This window comes from Alligator mississippiensis, chromosome 5 (assembly GCF_030867095.1).
Source record: "Alligator mississippiensis isolate rAllMis1 chromosome 5, rAllMis1, whole genome shotgun sequence".
In the NCBI taxonomy this organism is placed as follows: Eukaryota; Metazoa; Chordata; order Crocodylia; family Alligatoridae; genus Alligator; species Alligator mississippiensis.
The window spans coordinates 140,229,781-140,245,763 of NC_081828.1; the positions used below are offsets into that span (position 1 = coordinate 140,229,781).

A 15,983-nucleotide genomic window follows, 5' to 3' on the forward strand; every position below is an offset into this window, starting at 1 on the left:
TTGTTTTCTGCCCACTTGTCCAACCTATCCAGGTCTGCCTGCAGCTGTTCCCTGCCCTCTGGCGTGTCCACTTCTCCCCATAGCTTTGTGTCATCTGCAAACTTGGACAGAGTACATTTGACTCCCTCGTCCAAGTCACTGATGAAGACATTAAAGAGTATCGGTCCAAGGACCGAGCCCTGCAGGACCCCACTGCCCACACCCTTCCAGGTCGAGACCGACCCATCCACCACGACTCTCTGGGTGCGGCCCTCTAGCCAGTTCGCCACCCACCGGACTGTGTAGTCATCCACGTCACAGGCTCTTAACTTGTTCACCAGTATGAGGTGGGATACCGTATCGAAGGCCTTCCTGAAGTTTATTGGGATAAGCTCACTGGTTTAAGCACATTTTCTGGAGTGGTGAACAGGAAATCATACCACTTTAATGATATTGATACAGTAAAACCCAGATCATTGGTGTCTAGGTAATCCTCAACTTAATTGACAGAAAATTACCAAATGAAGGGCAATAGGCACAGCTGGTGTCTGCTGCATTTACTTCAAAGGACACCACTTCTCCACACAGCTGGAGCTCATCAGTGGCCCTCCTCCCCCCATGTGTCTGTGACCACCAGCTGGCTCACAAGCCCTTGTCTTCATGAGGGCTACAGCACTCAACTCCATGAACTATCTGGGCTCTACCCTATCTCCTTAAATGATACAATGTTCATGTTATGCAAGCTGTGAATAAGCTTTAATGTAACACATTCAGTTATATCAACAGAACAGCTGCAACACACAGGCTGTGAGACCAGTACCTTTCCTTTGTAATAAGATAGCATGGAGTACAGATGATATACCATTTTAAGGGTGGAGCAGTGACTGTTCAGATGCTGTACCAGCCAGTGGGCTACTGCCTATTTTTTAAAAAAGGCACATTGAATTTATTTGTCACATATCTGTGCTTAGACACTACTATCCCAATTTGTTTCCCTGATGGATGGATGTATTTCTACCACGCTTTTCATTTTAGATAAGGCAGCCAACCTTCAGGAAGCAAAGTCTTGGACATAGCTCTGGATACACTGGAAACCTGCAGAGCTGAAAGCACTCTACACCATTTCTGGTTATGGTTTGTATAGCCACCTTAGTCAGGGACTGTGTGCAAGCACAGCTAATCAATCCAAACATCCTAAATCAGCAGCAATATAGCTGCATTTATGAGCAGCAGGACACAGCCTGGAACCACCCTAGGAATGGAGTCAGTCAATCTGGGACCAATTTTTCAAATTTGGGACAGAAGTCCCATTTCAGTAACTCTTCAGGGACACATCCCCCCAAAAAGTCAGGAAAGTTGGTTACTTTAATTTCAGATGTTGAGCCAGCAAATACTTATGCATGCTAAGCACATGTATAAGGGTCTTTAGTATCAGGGCCATAATATACTCATTATGAATCTTTCTTATAATTCCTTAATCAAAAAAACTGCCACAGTAAAAATAATAAATTAATATAGTTTTAATGTGAAACAGCTTACTAGAACATTGTGGTAAAAAGTTAACAAGACATAATTTATTAGTGAAGACTGTTAAAGTTGCTTTCCATACACAATCTTCACTCTGATCTTGTATACCTATCCTCAGTCTGGAAAAGGGCCACCATAGTGCCTCTATTTTAAAAAGGCAAAAAGGAGGACCTGGGGAACTACAGACCGGTTAATTTCACCTTAATACCTAGGAAGTTACTGGAGGTCTGTTGCTGAGCACTGAGGTGCCCTGCTCCTGAAGAGGAGAAACTGCTAGGGAGGAAGCCCTAGCAGGGAATAAGGAGCCCAGCTGTTGGTTGCCAGGGCAACCAGAGGAGGCCAGCTGACCAGAAGGGGCAGGGCCTGGCTCCCTTATAAACCCTAGGGGCTGGGGTGAGAGGCAGTTCCCTGCCAGTAGCCAAGGAGGAAGGAGCTCTCTCTCATGGAAAAGAAGAGCAGCCTGACTGAAGGTGCAGTGTCTGACAGCTGAGGAATGGAGTATTCCCTGGTAGGCTGGACTGTTGTTATGGCTGGGTGGTTTCCATTTATGTTACAGCCAAGGGGCTTACGTTTGTGTTGCTGTTTGTTACCAGTGGTTTGGGTGAGGCTATTAGGGGTTGGAGGAGGCCTCATAGGGGACCCACAGCAGTGTGGGGGCCCTAGCACCAGTGAGGGTGCAGCAGTTGGGGTGCACTGACCCCAACCCCAGAAAAGGGGATGGATGAGACACCCTGAGAGGGGGGTGGGGGCAGCGTTACTGTGAAGGCCCTGAGAGGGGGGGCACATAATGAGATGGGCCCAGGGAGAGCCCTAGCACCAGAGAGGGTGCAGATCAAGAGGTAGGGCCCAGAGAGGACAAGGGGCCAAATTATAATAAGCCTAGGACATAACAATGTCTATTCTATTGGTGAGGCATGGGCTGCAGTGTAGGGGAGGAAACGGAGCCACAGATAGCGCCCCCTGGCATCGGGGCAGTACAAGGGCAGCCTCCTGTTAATCAACATCAATTAACAGCAAGGCATGGCAGGAGAGAAGGCAGGCGGTTGCCCCAGGAACAGGTGTGCGGGCCACATTTAAATCGGTCCAGAGCGGATACCTGTCACAAGGTCCATTTGTAGGCATCTGTAGGAGGAAAGAGTGATTATAAGACCCCAACATGTATTTACTAAGAACAAAGCATGTCAAACAAACTTGATCTTTGACAAAATATCTACTGGGGTAGATGAAGGGAATGTGGTTTAGCTAGGTGGATGATGTGGACTTCAGCTAGGCTTTTGACAAGATACCACATGGCCTTATAAACAAATTGGAGAAATATGGGCTAGACAAAACTACTGTTAAGTGGACAGACAACTGGCTCAGTAGCTGCAAGCAAAGAGTAATTATAAATGGATCCATGTCAGTGGCAGGAGGCTTTGAATGGAGTACCCCTGGGGTCTGTCCTGGGCCCAGTACTATTCAACATTTGTATTAATGATTTGGATGTTGGTATAGAAAGCTTCTTCAGCAAGTTTGTAGTGTACATGAAACTGGAAAGGTCTGCAAACACGTTGGAGGACAGGAGTACAATTTAGAAAGATCAACAGATTGGAAAGCTGGGCTGGAGCTAACAAGATGAAGTTCAATGCTGACAAGTGCAAGGTCCTACACCTCAGGAGGAACAATCAAAAACACAAAATGGGTGACATTTGGCTGGATAGCAGCACTACAGTCTTAGAAGATCACAGATTCAACAGGAGGCTAAACTGTGATGCAGCTGCACAAAATGCTTATATGATTCTGGGATGCATCAAAAGAAGCAGTAAATGCAAGGCATGGGAGGTGATAGTGCCTCTCTGCTCACCACTGGTTAGTTCAGGGGTGGGCAATTATTTTGACTAGAGGGCCACTTAATGAGTTTTGGTGAACTATTGAGGGCTGTAAAGGTAGCACTGCCCCTTGATGGGTGCCTCTCCCGTTTGCCATCATCTTGGGATGGGAAGGCCTGCACCTAACCCCTGACCTTCTGCCACCAGAAATGCCTCACCTTGTCCCCCGAAGTACTCCTTTTGGGAAGGCAAGGAGTTCCCATCCTGGAACCAGAAAGGAACCAAATCATATATTAAAAATCAAATGTCTACTATAACATTTTCATCTTATTAAAAAAATATTTATGTGTTTGCCTAGAGTATATAAAAGTGCTTGCATTAAAAGCTCAAAATAAAGTCTTGCTCTTGTATATTGTATGTGGGGGAGGCTGGTGGGAGAGTGTGTGGGGTACTGGTGGTAGGGTCTGTGTGTGTGTGATGGGGTGTGGGGGTGGGTATAAGCATGGTGGGGTGTGCAGGTGACTACCACAATGGTGCACAGCCCCTACTGTTGATGGTGGCAGCAGCAGGTGGTGGGTCCTTGGGGCTCTCGGCCCACATAGGCAGAGCCCCCCAGCAGTGCGCAGCTCTGGCCAGTTCTAGGAGCTGCATGTAATGGTAGGGAGCAGGGCCAGGCCAGCCTGGTTCTATCACGTGGGGCTCCTGGCCAGTCGCATGCAGCGGCCGGGACCCAGCCAGAGCCATGCACTTCAGAGAGGAGCCCCATGTGATGGAGCCTGTGGCAAAGTGGGTATCCCCGCTAGCCGCAGCTAGCCCCCAACCTGCCTCTGGTCATGCCACCTGCCTGTCTCACGCGCCATGCCTTGTTGGAATAATAATATTCTGTTAAATAAGGCAGAAGGCTGCCCATTATTGCATCCCCATATCTGGGGGTGTCCACAGCTCCGTACCTCCCCTACACTGCGGCCCAAGCCTCGCAGATGGCATCCAGATGTTACAGTGCCCCTGGCCTACAGCCGGAGCATGCTTAGGCCACGCCATCAGGCCTCAGTCACGCACAGTCCTACCGCCCACCTCTCTCTCAGGCCTCACTCACTCCACCCTCTCTCACAGGGTCTCTTTCTCGCGTCGACAACTTATGCCGCCCCGCTCCCTCTTGGAGCGGGCACCCTTTGGCCATAGGCTTAGCTAGTACATCTGCCACCCAAGGAATGGACTGTCTGTTAGGCCTCTCCCACGACCCTCACCGGGGTAGTGGCAAGCCAATTACCCGACCGGGTCTAAGCACACTCAGGCCCCTTTCAGGGTAACACTCGGAGTCTGTATGTGTGCTGGGCCCTCAGCCCTCTAGTTCTTCCTCCCTCACTTGGGGCTCCACACTGCCCCCTCCACTCAGGGTCTTGGGGCTTCCCTCCTCAGGTGGCCGTAGCCATGCCTGGCCTCCTCTACCTCCATTGTCATCTGACCCACCCAAAGGTGTGAGCTGGGGTTAAGGCACCTTAATTTGCCTTTCACCGAGGTGGTAACTGGCCTAGCATTTCCTGGGGGCTCCCGTGCCACTGAGAGCCCCACCAGGTCACCCACTCCCCGCAGGATGCAGCTTTAGGTCATGCCCAGGACCAGGAGCCTCCAAACCATCCCCTACAGCTCCTCCCTTACCTCCAGGTGATACCAGCAGCCTTGTAGCCAGGCTATGTTGTTGTTGCCTGGCCTTCCAGGCAGCAAAACGCCCTATTTATATGGGCAGTCCTGAATCCAAAATGGCTGCCCTCATCAGGCACCTGCCGGCTGCTGGCTTCAGGCCCTTAAAGTGGCAGGCACAAACAGTGCCCTCCCACAGAGCCAAAGGCTGCCTCCCCTCCCTGCCACCACATGCAGCTCCTGGGACTCCACTGTGAAGCAGGGGGTGGGCCAATCCAGCCTGGCTCCATTGCACGGGGCTCTCCACCACTTCTGGTAGAGTCCTAGGAGCTGCATGTGGTGGCAAGGAGTGGGAAAGGCCGCTGGCTCCATCACATGTGGCTTCCCCCCCAGTGGTACGTGAGTCCCGGGAACTGCATGTGAGCTGCAGGGAGCCCCATGCGATGGAACTGGGCTGACCTGGGCTCCGTGCTCCTGCCACCCTGCTGGGAGGAGGCCCTGTGCTTTGGGTCCTGTGCTCCCACCAGCCCTGGCCCCGTGCTTCACACTCCTGCCCAGCTGCAGCTTCCCCCCCACCCACCCCCACTTCCCTACCTGTTGCTTGGACAGCAGCAGCCCCACCTAGAAGTGGTGTGCACTAGCCAAGGCTGGGGCTGGGGCCCTTCCATACAGGAGGCTGGGAGCACAGCGTGCTGCCTCTGCAGGACTGAGTAAGGTTCAGTGGGCCTCTGCCCTCAGTCTGGATGAAATCGTCTGGCAGGCCAGATTTGGCCCATGGGCCATATTTTGCCAGCCCCTGGGTTAGCCCACATCTATTGTGTGCAGTATTGGGCTGCACATTTTTAAAAGGACATGGACACTGGAGAGGATCCAAAGGTGAGCAACAAAAATGATTAAGAGCTTGGAAGGCATGTCATATGATGAGAGGTTGAAGGAGCTAGACATGTTCAGCTTACAGAAAAGGCACTTAAGAGGGGACACGATAGCAGTCTTCAAATACCTGAAAGGCTGGTTCTTCTCCTGCAGCAGATAGTAGGGCACAAATCAATGGCTTGAAGTTGAAACAAAGTAGCGTACTGAACCCCCAAAACTGCACAAGAGCCAAAAGTAGGGTCCTCAAATTTATATGGGGGAGTCTGGAGGGATCGGGTGACAGGCCAATGGGCTAAGGAGACTGGAAAAGACATAGTTGAGCAAACATTAAGGTATATACACTTAGAATACACATAACAGACAATAACAATGACTCAGTAATTAAACTCTTCAGAGACAGAAAGCAAGATAACAAATAGGGAACATTAACAATATGATGCAATACACTGAAGAAACTTTAAGCTCTCCCTTAACTGCAGGGGGGCTCTCAAACTAGTCTTTAGTCTCACAGGATACTCAATTATTGTGTACCTGGGCTCCTCATCTAAGCCCTACTGCTGTGGCTTGCAGAGTCAGTCCTGCTGCAGCTCCTGGGTCTCAGCATGCATCTCACCAGCTGCTGCTTCTCTCTCTCTGCTGAGCCATTACCTGAATCCCGACTCTACCCTCCTCTTCCTCTTTCCTCAGCAGCCTGCTGGGAATGGTAGTTCCTGCCACAATGTTACAGTCCATTACATCAACCCCACTTTTAACTAGATGTGCCCCTGCATCCATCCCAATTCACATAAATACTAAAACATTTGGGAGATTTCCACCCCCTCTGTGGCCTACCTGTGGACTCAGGATTGGGCTCCTCCCTCAGGTTGGGTAGGTGTTGGGAACTCTCCAGTATACTCATCCCTGGTCTCACCTCCTGGACTCATCCATTCTTACTAGCTCCATCTGTGTCGGGCCATGGGTCCCACTCTACATCTCTGGATTTATAAGCGACTTCTGGCAGCATCTTGTTGGGCCTATTTGGGACTGTACTGATGCCAGTTTGGTGGTACAGTCCCTGGAGACATTATGGTGGTTGATGGACAGGCCTCCCTAGTTCCCTTGTCACACTCGGGTCTCTGTTCCTTATGCACATATGCAGTTTCATTCCATTATAGAGGAAACCCTCGCTATTCGCAGATTTGCGATTCGCGGTTTTGAATATTCGCGGTGCGCTGCATCAACCCGTGCTCTCTCCCCACGCAGCATGAAGACACTTTGTTACTGTGTTCCACAAGTAAGGAATGGTTTGAGAAATTTAAAAAGAGGCACAGCCTACATAATGTGAAGTTGATGGTGGAATTGGCATCAAGAGACCATGAAGCAGCGCGGGATTATCCCCCACAGCTTCTTAAAATCATCCAGGAAAAGGGTTACAAGCCCAAACAAGTTTTCAACCCAGATAATGCAGTACAGTATTCACGGATTTCCCTATTTGTGGGGATCTCTAAAACATATCACCCATGAATGGCGAGGGTCTCCTGTAGTGCACTACTGATGTCTGTCTATCAGGCCCACTTGCTTTACAGCCTCATCCTGAGTCTGGGGCTTTCCCAGACAAAGTTGAGCATATGCCTTCCCACTGAAGTCACTGTTGAGAAAATGATCATGGGCCAGCATATCCTGTACCTCAGGGCTGGCTTGCAGGCAGGCTTTTATGGCTAATTTTCTTAGAGCTGGGCCAAACTCTCATGCTGACTCAGCTGATGTCTTCTTACAGTGAAAGAGAGCCCAATTGGCCTAGCCAGGACCTGCCTCTGATTTCAAAGCTGTTCTGAGGGCCCCAATCAAGCATTTGCAATTCCACTTAGCTTCACTGCTCAACCCATGGTAGGCTTCTGCAACGTTACATCACATTACAGTAGGTTTAGATTGGATATCAGGAAATGTTTCTTTGCTGTTAGAACATGAGACAGTGGAATAGACTGCCTAGGGTAGTTGTGGAATCTCCATCACTGGGGTCTTCAAGAAGAGGTTGGACAGGCATTGGTTGAGGATGACCTAGGCATGGCTATGCCTATATTCTACTATGGGTATATCCCATGCTTCTGGTCTTTGCTGATTGCTGCATGGGGCCAGGAGGGGATTTTTCCCCCCACCTGCTGTTATATTTTCCTCAGAAATATTGGCCATTGGTTGCAGCCAAGGCTGTGGATTGTGACTGGGGTTTTCCAGCATGCTTGGAGGGACTTGAACCCAGAGGTTCCTGGCTAGAGGTTCTTGCCTCTCTCCTCAGGGTCAAACTGATTTCCATATTTGGGATCCAGAACGAATTTTATCCATGTCCAATTAATATAGATTGTGGTGAGGTTTACCTTTCTCTTTGGTTGGATACAGCCCTCAAGCACATTTTAACCTTTGCAAGAGGAGGATGTGGGTCATCATGATCCCCCTGCTTTACCTGTGGCAGATTAGGATGTTGTGTCTCGTGTTGTATCAGGGTTGACTGTGTAGTTTTGCTAGGAAGTTAGACAATGGATTTGTATAGAATGGTTTCGATGGGGAGAGTAAGACTAATAAGTAATGAAATTGTAGCACAGGCAGTCCTTGGACTTACGACACAACTGGTTCCTGAAAACCACGACTTAAGTAGAAATGTTGTAACTCGGAACCAATTTCCCCCATAGGAATAATGTTAAAAATGGGGGATTGACTCCTGAACCTAGGCCTGATACCCTATTTTCACAAAAAAACCACCCAGAATTTTGTACTTGATCAATTATAGATGAGTAATATAGCTACATTCATATATTTATATTGTAAATAGCAATCATATTGATTTGGAAGGATTTCTTTGGGGTGACTTTGCTGGACTTTTTGAAGGGCTCTTGGTTGGACTTTTTGAAGGGTTCTTGCTGGAGTCTTCTCAGGAGTCTTGGCTGCAGGTTTTTTGGGAGTCTTGTCTGCGTTCTTAAAGAAAGTATCCACGGAAGTTTGGACAGATGTTCTCCAGGGACATGGGTGACGCTGTGAACTTGTTTGCTGGCTTGGTGTGGCATCAAATCAAGCATTGTAAAGTTGAAACTGATGTCAGAAAGTCGAGACAGGGTGTCAATTTATAAATGTCGTAAGTGCTGTTCATTGGAACTCAAAACATCTTAAATCTAGGACTGCCTGTAATGACCAAAGGCTGTGGTTCAAATTAGATATCTGTTGTGTTAAATGCTGCATAAATATAAAGGTACACAAGGTCCCTGCTCCAAAGGACTTGCCACCTAGGAAACAAGACAAGGTTAGGAGTAGAGTATACCAGTAAATGATGGTGGTAATGGGTAAAACTTGTCATCTTATGTTTGAATAACTATGGGGAAAGGGCTAGCATAGTGTGACTTAATATGAGGGGGAAAAAAGCAACCAGGAAGGTAAAAAAAGGAAGATGCAGGATCTAATTGGATTATCAAGCCTTAGTTGTGTTGTTCAGAGATCACTCAGAGCCAGAGTCTGAGGTCTGCTTCCATTCAGTATCTTGTGACTGATCAGCTCTGTGCAACATGCACTTCTTTTAAAAGCTACATGGGTAAGTGCACAGCCTCCAGACCGAGAAAAGACTACGCACTTACCCAGATTCAGTATAAACAAGTGCCATTAACCACAGAAAAATCATGTTTTAAGCTTTTCACGCGTCATTAATGCTGTTACCTTGTTTCTCAGAAACCTTATGCCTCTAGTAGCAGTCTTAAAATTGACAGGACCTAAGCAGTTTGGGGTGTTTAAGAAGCCTTGAAATCGAGGGCTCCTCCTACATTTAAAGGGCATACAATCACATTATGAAGTAAACAGTGGGTGGCAAAAGGAAGCTTAAGCACTTAAAAAGTTACGTTATGCCTTAAACTGTTACACAGATAAGCAGTGTTTGTTATCACTTATCACTTAAGCCAGGGGTGTCAAACTCATCTTGTGTCCCAGGCTAGATCTAGATCCCAGTGCTCTTTGCAAGCCAGATCCACAGGACACATGGCAGCGGTGGTAGAGGCAGCAGCGTGCAGAACCAGCAGCCATGGGGCAAGGAGGGCTATGTTAGCACAGCCCTAGCTGATTTTCTGATGCTGAGGACCATAGCTAATGGAGCCATAGGGCTGCAGATTCTATCCCCCACTGGCCATTGCCCCAACTTCCCTGGGCCACCAGTAGCCCAGCAGTCTAGATGGAGCAGTTTCATGTATCATATGTTTGACACTCATGATGTTAGCAATTAACAAAGTGAAACTGATGTAGCCTTTAGCAGCCTTTAACCACCTGAAGAGGGGTTCCAAAGAGGATGGAGCTAGACTGTTCTCAGTGGTGGGAGATGATATAACAAGGAGCAATGGTCTGAAGTTGCAGCAAGGGAAGTTTAGGTTGGATATTAGGAAAAACTTTTTCACTAGGAGGGTGGTGAAGCACTGGAACAGGTTACCTAGAGAGGTGGTGGAATCTCCATCCTTGGAGATCTTTAAGGCACGGCTTGACAAGGCTCTTGCTGGGATGATCTAGTTGGGGATGGTCCTGTCTTGAGCAGGGGGGGTTGGACTAAATCAGTGGTTCTCAACCTTTGGTACCTTATGTACCCCCTGCCGATTGATGCAGCAAAAGCGTAACTGGAAGTCCCACCGTGGCACTTCCGGTTTGGCCACCATGAGCCAAGTCCCACTTTTTCCACTGCGGCCCAGGGCAAAGCAGACTGTGCAGGGCCTCCCTCCCCATCCCCCGGCACACTGACAGTGGAGAGTGAAAGCCCCGGTGCACCGGACATAGCAGGAGGGGCAGCAGCCGAAACTTTTGGCCCAAGCAGGCAAAGACCAAAATGCAGTACCTGCGTACTCCCTGCCCGTCTCACATACCCCCAGGGGTACATGTACCATGGGTTGAGAAACACCGGACTAGATGACCTACTGAGATCCCTTCCAACCCTCATTTTCTATGATTCTATTCTATGTAATGTTATGCAGTTAAGCAAATTACATATTTATCCAATACGCTTTATCCATATCTTCCTTTCCCAGATAAATATAACAAAGCGACATTAACATAATAGATAGGTTTTAAGTATCTTGAATACTGTATTAACAAACCAGCGGTTCCCAAGTGCAGTGCTGTGAGACACTTTCAGGGGACCACTGTTGCCGCAGCCAGATGAAACAGCCCCAGGCGCCTCACATGAAGCTAGACTGGGAAGCAGCTGTGGCAGAAGCAGATGCTTCAGCCTGCATTAGATCTAGCTGATGAACCTGATTAGGTAAACCTAACACAGGCTGAAATGCCTGCCCCTGCCCCTGCCCCAGTGCTTCCTGGCTCTGCACACTCCTTCTGGAAATGGAAACAAACATGGCAATTCCACCTGTTGGCAGCAGCAGCACCCCAGTTGAAAACCACCGAGGTAAGCTGAGGCAGTACAAAAATGGTTCTCAATGGGGGTCCCACTAAAATCAGAAAATGTATGGAGGGGTGCTTTGACTCCAAAAAGGCTGAGAGCCATGGAACTAAAGCAATCAGGCAAATTCAGTTAGGCTCTGTGGTGCTCCCTGCTGGTAAATTCTGTCTGCTACATTAAAATTTGCAGTTTTATTTATTAACTATTGTCCAGTACCTCTGGTTCTTTCTGCTTGCAGCTGATATTCACGTTTGTCTACGATTTGTCCTTCCAATTCAAAACATCCCCATGGTAAACCTCTACCATCAAAATTTATCCCATGATAAATGCATAAATAATGCAAGGTATAAATGCATAAAATGCAAGGTATAAACGCACACCTTGGTGCCCAAATGTAATCTAACTGCCAAATTCTCTCTCAACAAAAGTGGGTAGAACATGTATATATGCTGTTCGGTTGTCCTAAGAGTACCTGTCAGAACCCGGCTGAAACATTAAGCATTGAAAAATATTTGACACCGGCCAACTTTCCCAGAATGTTTGTATACAGTGGAAAATATTTCCTTTTTAACACATTTTGCTTTCTCTGGGTCTAACTATACACAAAGGATTACATATTCTCTTTTCCTATAGTGACCTGTAAGCATTTTTACTCTGTTGTTTCTTCTACTTGCTTTTCTCAGTACCAGAACAATAAGCTTGCCCAGCTCCTTAACTTCTGTCCTAGGGCAAGGCGAACTATCCCAGGCACATGAACACCCAACTAAGACACTTGGGTCTGCCTACTTCTATTCTACAGTCTATTGAAAAAATTCTTATAATCCTGAAACTCAAACTCATTCAGTTGTTTTGATCCCCTGGCTACATCTTTGGATGTACTCTCTCAATACGCTCAAGGGATGACTATGTTTTGAATCCAATACCTGGATTCTTTTTCCTTGGTATGATTACAATTTTATTTTTTCCAATCTGCCATTAATCTATACATTCATTTCACATATTCTTTTAGTGAGGCTGAGATCAACACTGTCCTACTTTTTGCTAGCACCCTATTTAAGCGTATACCACTGCTTGAGATTTCTCTGTTTGTGCTTCCCATGCCCCAAATGTTTAGCTCTGGGGATCCGGGTTGTAGCTGTATTGATCTAGAGGTAGAAGGAATCAAAACTCATGGAAGAGGTGATATCTTTTATTAGACCAACTAGATATATGCAAACAAATTGCAAATAAATAAAATAATTTGTTTGCAAATATCTAGTTGGTCTAATAAAAGATATCACCTCTGCCATGAGTTTTTATTCCTTTTAGCTCTAGGGAAGCTTCTAACTGCTAATTCTTCTAATCATGGTATTTTCCTAACTATGGTATTTCCACAGCCCCAATCTTGAGTGCATTTTCTTCCTAGTAGCATGTGTTTTTCAGAAAACAATTGGAAACAAAAAGTTTGACCTGGTTCATTCAGCATCTGATTTCTAACCGCTCCACACTGCATAACGTGACAACCAGTTCCAAATGGCTCACACAGGAGCCTCTTAAAGATACATTTCCCCACAATACTCACAGAAGCAGCTCAGCATGCCAAATAGTCACAGCATGAAGTAGCAGTGTTTCCCTTCACCTTAAATGACTAAGAAGGTGGTAGATAACAGTCAGAGTCATCACTCCCAGACCACCTGTGAAGGTTCCTCTCCTGTCCTACACTTGGGAGGCTTTTACACCCCAACCTCATGCTAGGAAAGATAGAAAGATGGAGAGTAGCCCAAAAGAAGAGGTGGTGAGACTAGCAAGCAGGAAACCAAGAGGAAGGTGAGGCAAATAACTGACAGACAGAAAAGAATGTCAAGAGTCCAAATTATATGACACAATTTGCTGTTCTGAAGGGTGGAGCATCTGCAAGGCCCAGCTGGAGAAGTGGAGATGCTTCAGATCTAGCTAGTCTAGTGCCCTTCTAATTCAGCTTTTGGCTCAGAAGCAGAGAAACAGGGTCACGGTTCACCTATTGCTGCTTCAAAGCTTATTGGGAAGAGACCCCGAGGGTGGCTTTGCCCCAGAAACCTCAGCCTTTCCTTCCAACAGCTGTCAGAGTTTATTCAGATGCTGAGTGTTTATATATGACGCATTCTATTTTGACCAAGCTGTTTCAGGTTCGGAGGTGGCTGGCTGGCTAATATCCCTGCCAAGAGGTAATCATGGCTGAGTCACAGGAGTCTGAAGGGGACGAATATTCCTATGCCTCAGAACACTAATGATATAGTGCTAATAGACCTCTAAATGACATCAAGCAAAATGTGCTGTCTTATGACTCAGTCCTGAAAGGTATGAATGAGACTTTCCCTCTGAAACTAATGGGAAGTGCTGGTGCTCAGCCCTTCATAGGGCTGGGCCCTAGGTGAACAAGACACCCATAGAGAAGGGTGGTAATTGGGTGCCCTGTGTCTAGCAGTGCCAGAGACCAGAAGGTGCTGTGCTTCAAAGAGGCTGCTCTAAGGGAAGAAAAAAAACCTCTGTGAAGCTTCTTTTTTAAACTGCAGGATACTCTCCTTTATACAACTAACCACATCCCCTCACCAGCTCATAGACTCTACTTGTCCCCTATCCATCGGTCACCCGTGGAAGAACTTGGGTTCCAGCCTCAGTGGTCTGTTGGGTTCTGTGCTCCATGTTCCAATCTAGGCAATCTTTTGACTCTGGAGGCTATGATCTTTACTCCTACTCACCCACACCACAGAACAAGACAAGGAAACAATTCAGCCCTAACTGAGAGAAGGGGGGAAGAGGGATAACAAGATAGATGATTTAAAAAAGCCACTATGATTAAACTAATCAGCTCCCACTGGACTAATAGCAAACTGAGAGTAAAAAACATTACACATTTGACAGAATGACTGACTATTGCATTAATTTCACATATGAAATTGTTATGCTAACACCAAAATACTAAGGAACTCTGCAAGCCACCCAGAAGTAAAAGCCATTTTATCCTCCTTCCCTTGAAGTGAGGAGGGTTTGTTAGAGATGACAAGATGGAGTTTAGTAGAACAGAAGAAACTGTAAAATGGCAAATGGAAGTACAGCTGAGTTCAACATAGTAATTAACAAGCAAGATACTGCATCTCCTTGTGCACATCATGTATAGCTTTGGCTGAATGGCTGCCTGAAGGAAGAGTAGCTCAGCTTTAAAACAAAATGAGCATGAAAAAAAATGGGAACAATTGCTTTTATTAGAAACATACCTGATGTATTTATGTCTGGGGGGATTTTTTAAGTAATATGCTAGGAAGCTTAGAGATACTGTAAGTAACTTGAAACAGTGCAGTTTCTAAGGCAACAATTTAATAAAAATCAAATTAGAAACAATTTAACTACTGCCTCGCGGCTAATGTGAACAATTAGAAACACAGCTGCCATTCACAGTAATAGGAATTTCACCTTACCCTCCCCTGCATCCTGCTAAGCATTTCCTCTAATTAGCATGTGTATTGAACATGCAAATACATAGTCACCTTCGAAGTAATTCCTTATTTTCTCTTTTCAGCATTAAGAATTAAACAAGGAAAAATGAATTAGTTGCGTATAAAGAGGGCCCTGATACTGATGTTCTTATTTGTACTAACATTTAATTCAATGCATTCCCTATGATTAGTGGCTTAGGTGGAGGCTGAATCATGTTTAATAGGAAGGTAGACAGATTGGTATCTAGTGCCACCTTGTGAAAAAAATGCCTGCCAAACATTATTTTTTTTAATTTTCAAGTCAAATTGCTTTTAATTGAACAGTTTGGGGTTTTTCTTCCCCATTTTACTTTTTGCTCAAGTAACAACCTGGTGATAAAATCTGCATCTCTGAGTATTTAAGATATAGAGTATGAAAATGACCTACCCTCCAAATGGGCCAGTTAAAAATTGATTGAAAGAGTTTGTTTTCGCCAGCTAGAATCACAGCTAGCCTAGTGGGAGAGGGTTATTGTTATTGGGTCATCATAGAGATGTCAAGGGGGCTGTTGCTTTTTTCCCTGTGAATCATGCCTAATGTTATCTTTAATAAAGAAACATGTCTGTTGTCACTTGAAGATATTACTGACATAATGCAAATTAATGGGAACCCTTTTGTGTTGGGTTATTTATTTTTAATCAATTGCTCTTCTGCAGTTGGGCTTTAAATGACAGAATAAAATGAGACTACATTAAAAACAGGTATAACTAAAGGGCTTACACTTTAAACTCAACAAGCTGCCAGGGTACAGGAATAAAAGGAAAAAAACAGAAATACCCTTTTTCCTTCTACTGCTATGAGAGTCAGAGTCATTGAGCTACAATAGTGGGAGGGGTAAGTAACCAGAAATGATCTAGATTCTAAGGTAACTAATTCTCAGGACACCTAGTATTAGCTCTTAAAGCTTCAACTCTGGAATCATGGAGTTGCTACAATTGCAATACTTATCATCATCACGTTTCTAGCTCTTATGGTTGCAGAAAAAAACCTTGTAAACTCTAAAAGCTTAAAAAAAGAAAGCAAATAAAAGAACCTCAAAGGTTCTTAAAAAAATATCTCATGATATTAAAAAAAATATCTTCTTTGATTCTATGATCTTCTTAGTTTGAGCTGAGAAGATAAATTAATACCTGCTGGCAGTATTAGCAGTACCTCCTTCCCCCACATCTCCAGCCTCTGAGGATTAGCTCAAAGAGGCATATTTTAGACCTGCTATGGCCATAAACCAGGTCTTTGTGTCACCTTTCTTCCTTGTACAGTCATCAAACCTGCTGGCT

General features: G+C 46.0%; 1 long non-coding RNA gene across 1 annotated transcript; it reads right to left on the bottom strand.

The window, feature by feature from the left end:
- Positions 1-1,481: 1,481 nt before the first annotated feature.
- LOC132250893 (uncharacterized) lies at positions 1,482-10,483 on the bottom strand. Its single transcript, XR_009462577.1, has 4 exons — positions 6,360-10,483; positions 5,956-6,129; positions 3,533-3,578; positions 1,482-2,628 (listed from the first exon to the last, which is right to left on the bottom strand). It is a non-coding gene; the product is annotated as an uncharacterized LOC132250893 (long non-coding RNA).
- Positions 10,484-15,983: the final 5,500 nt, after the last annotated feature.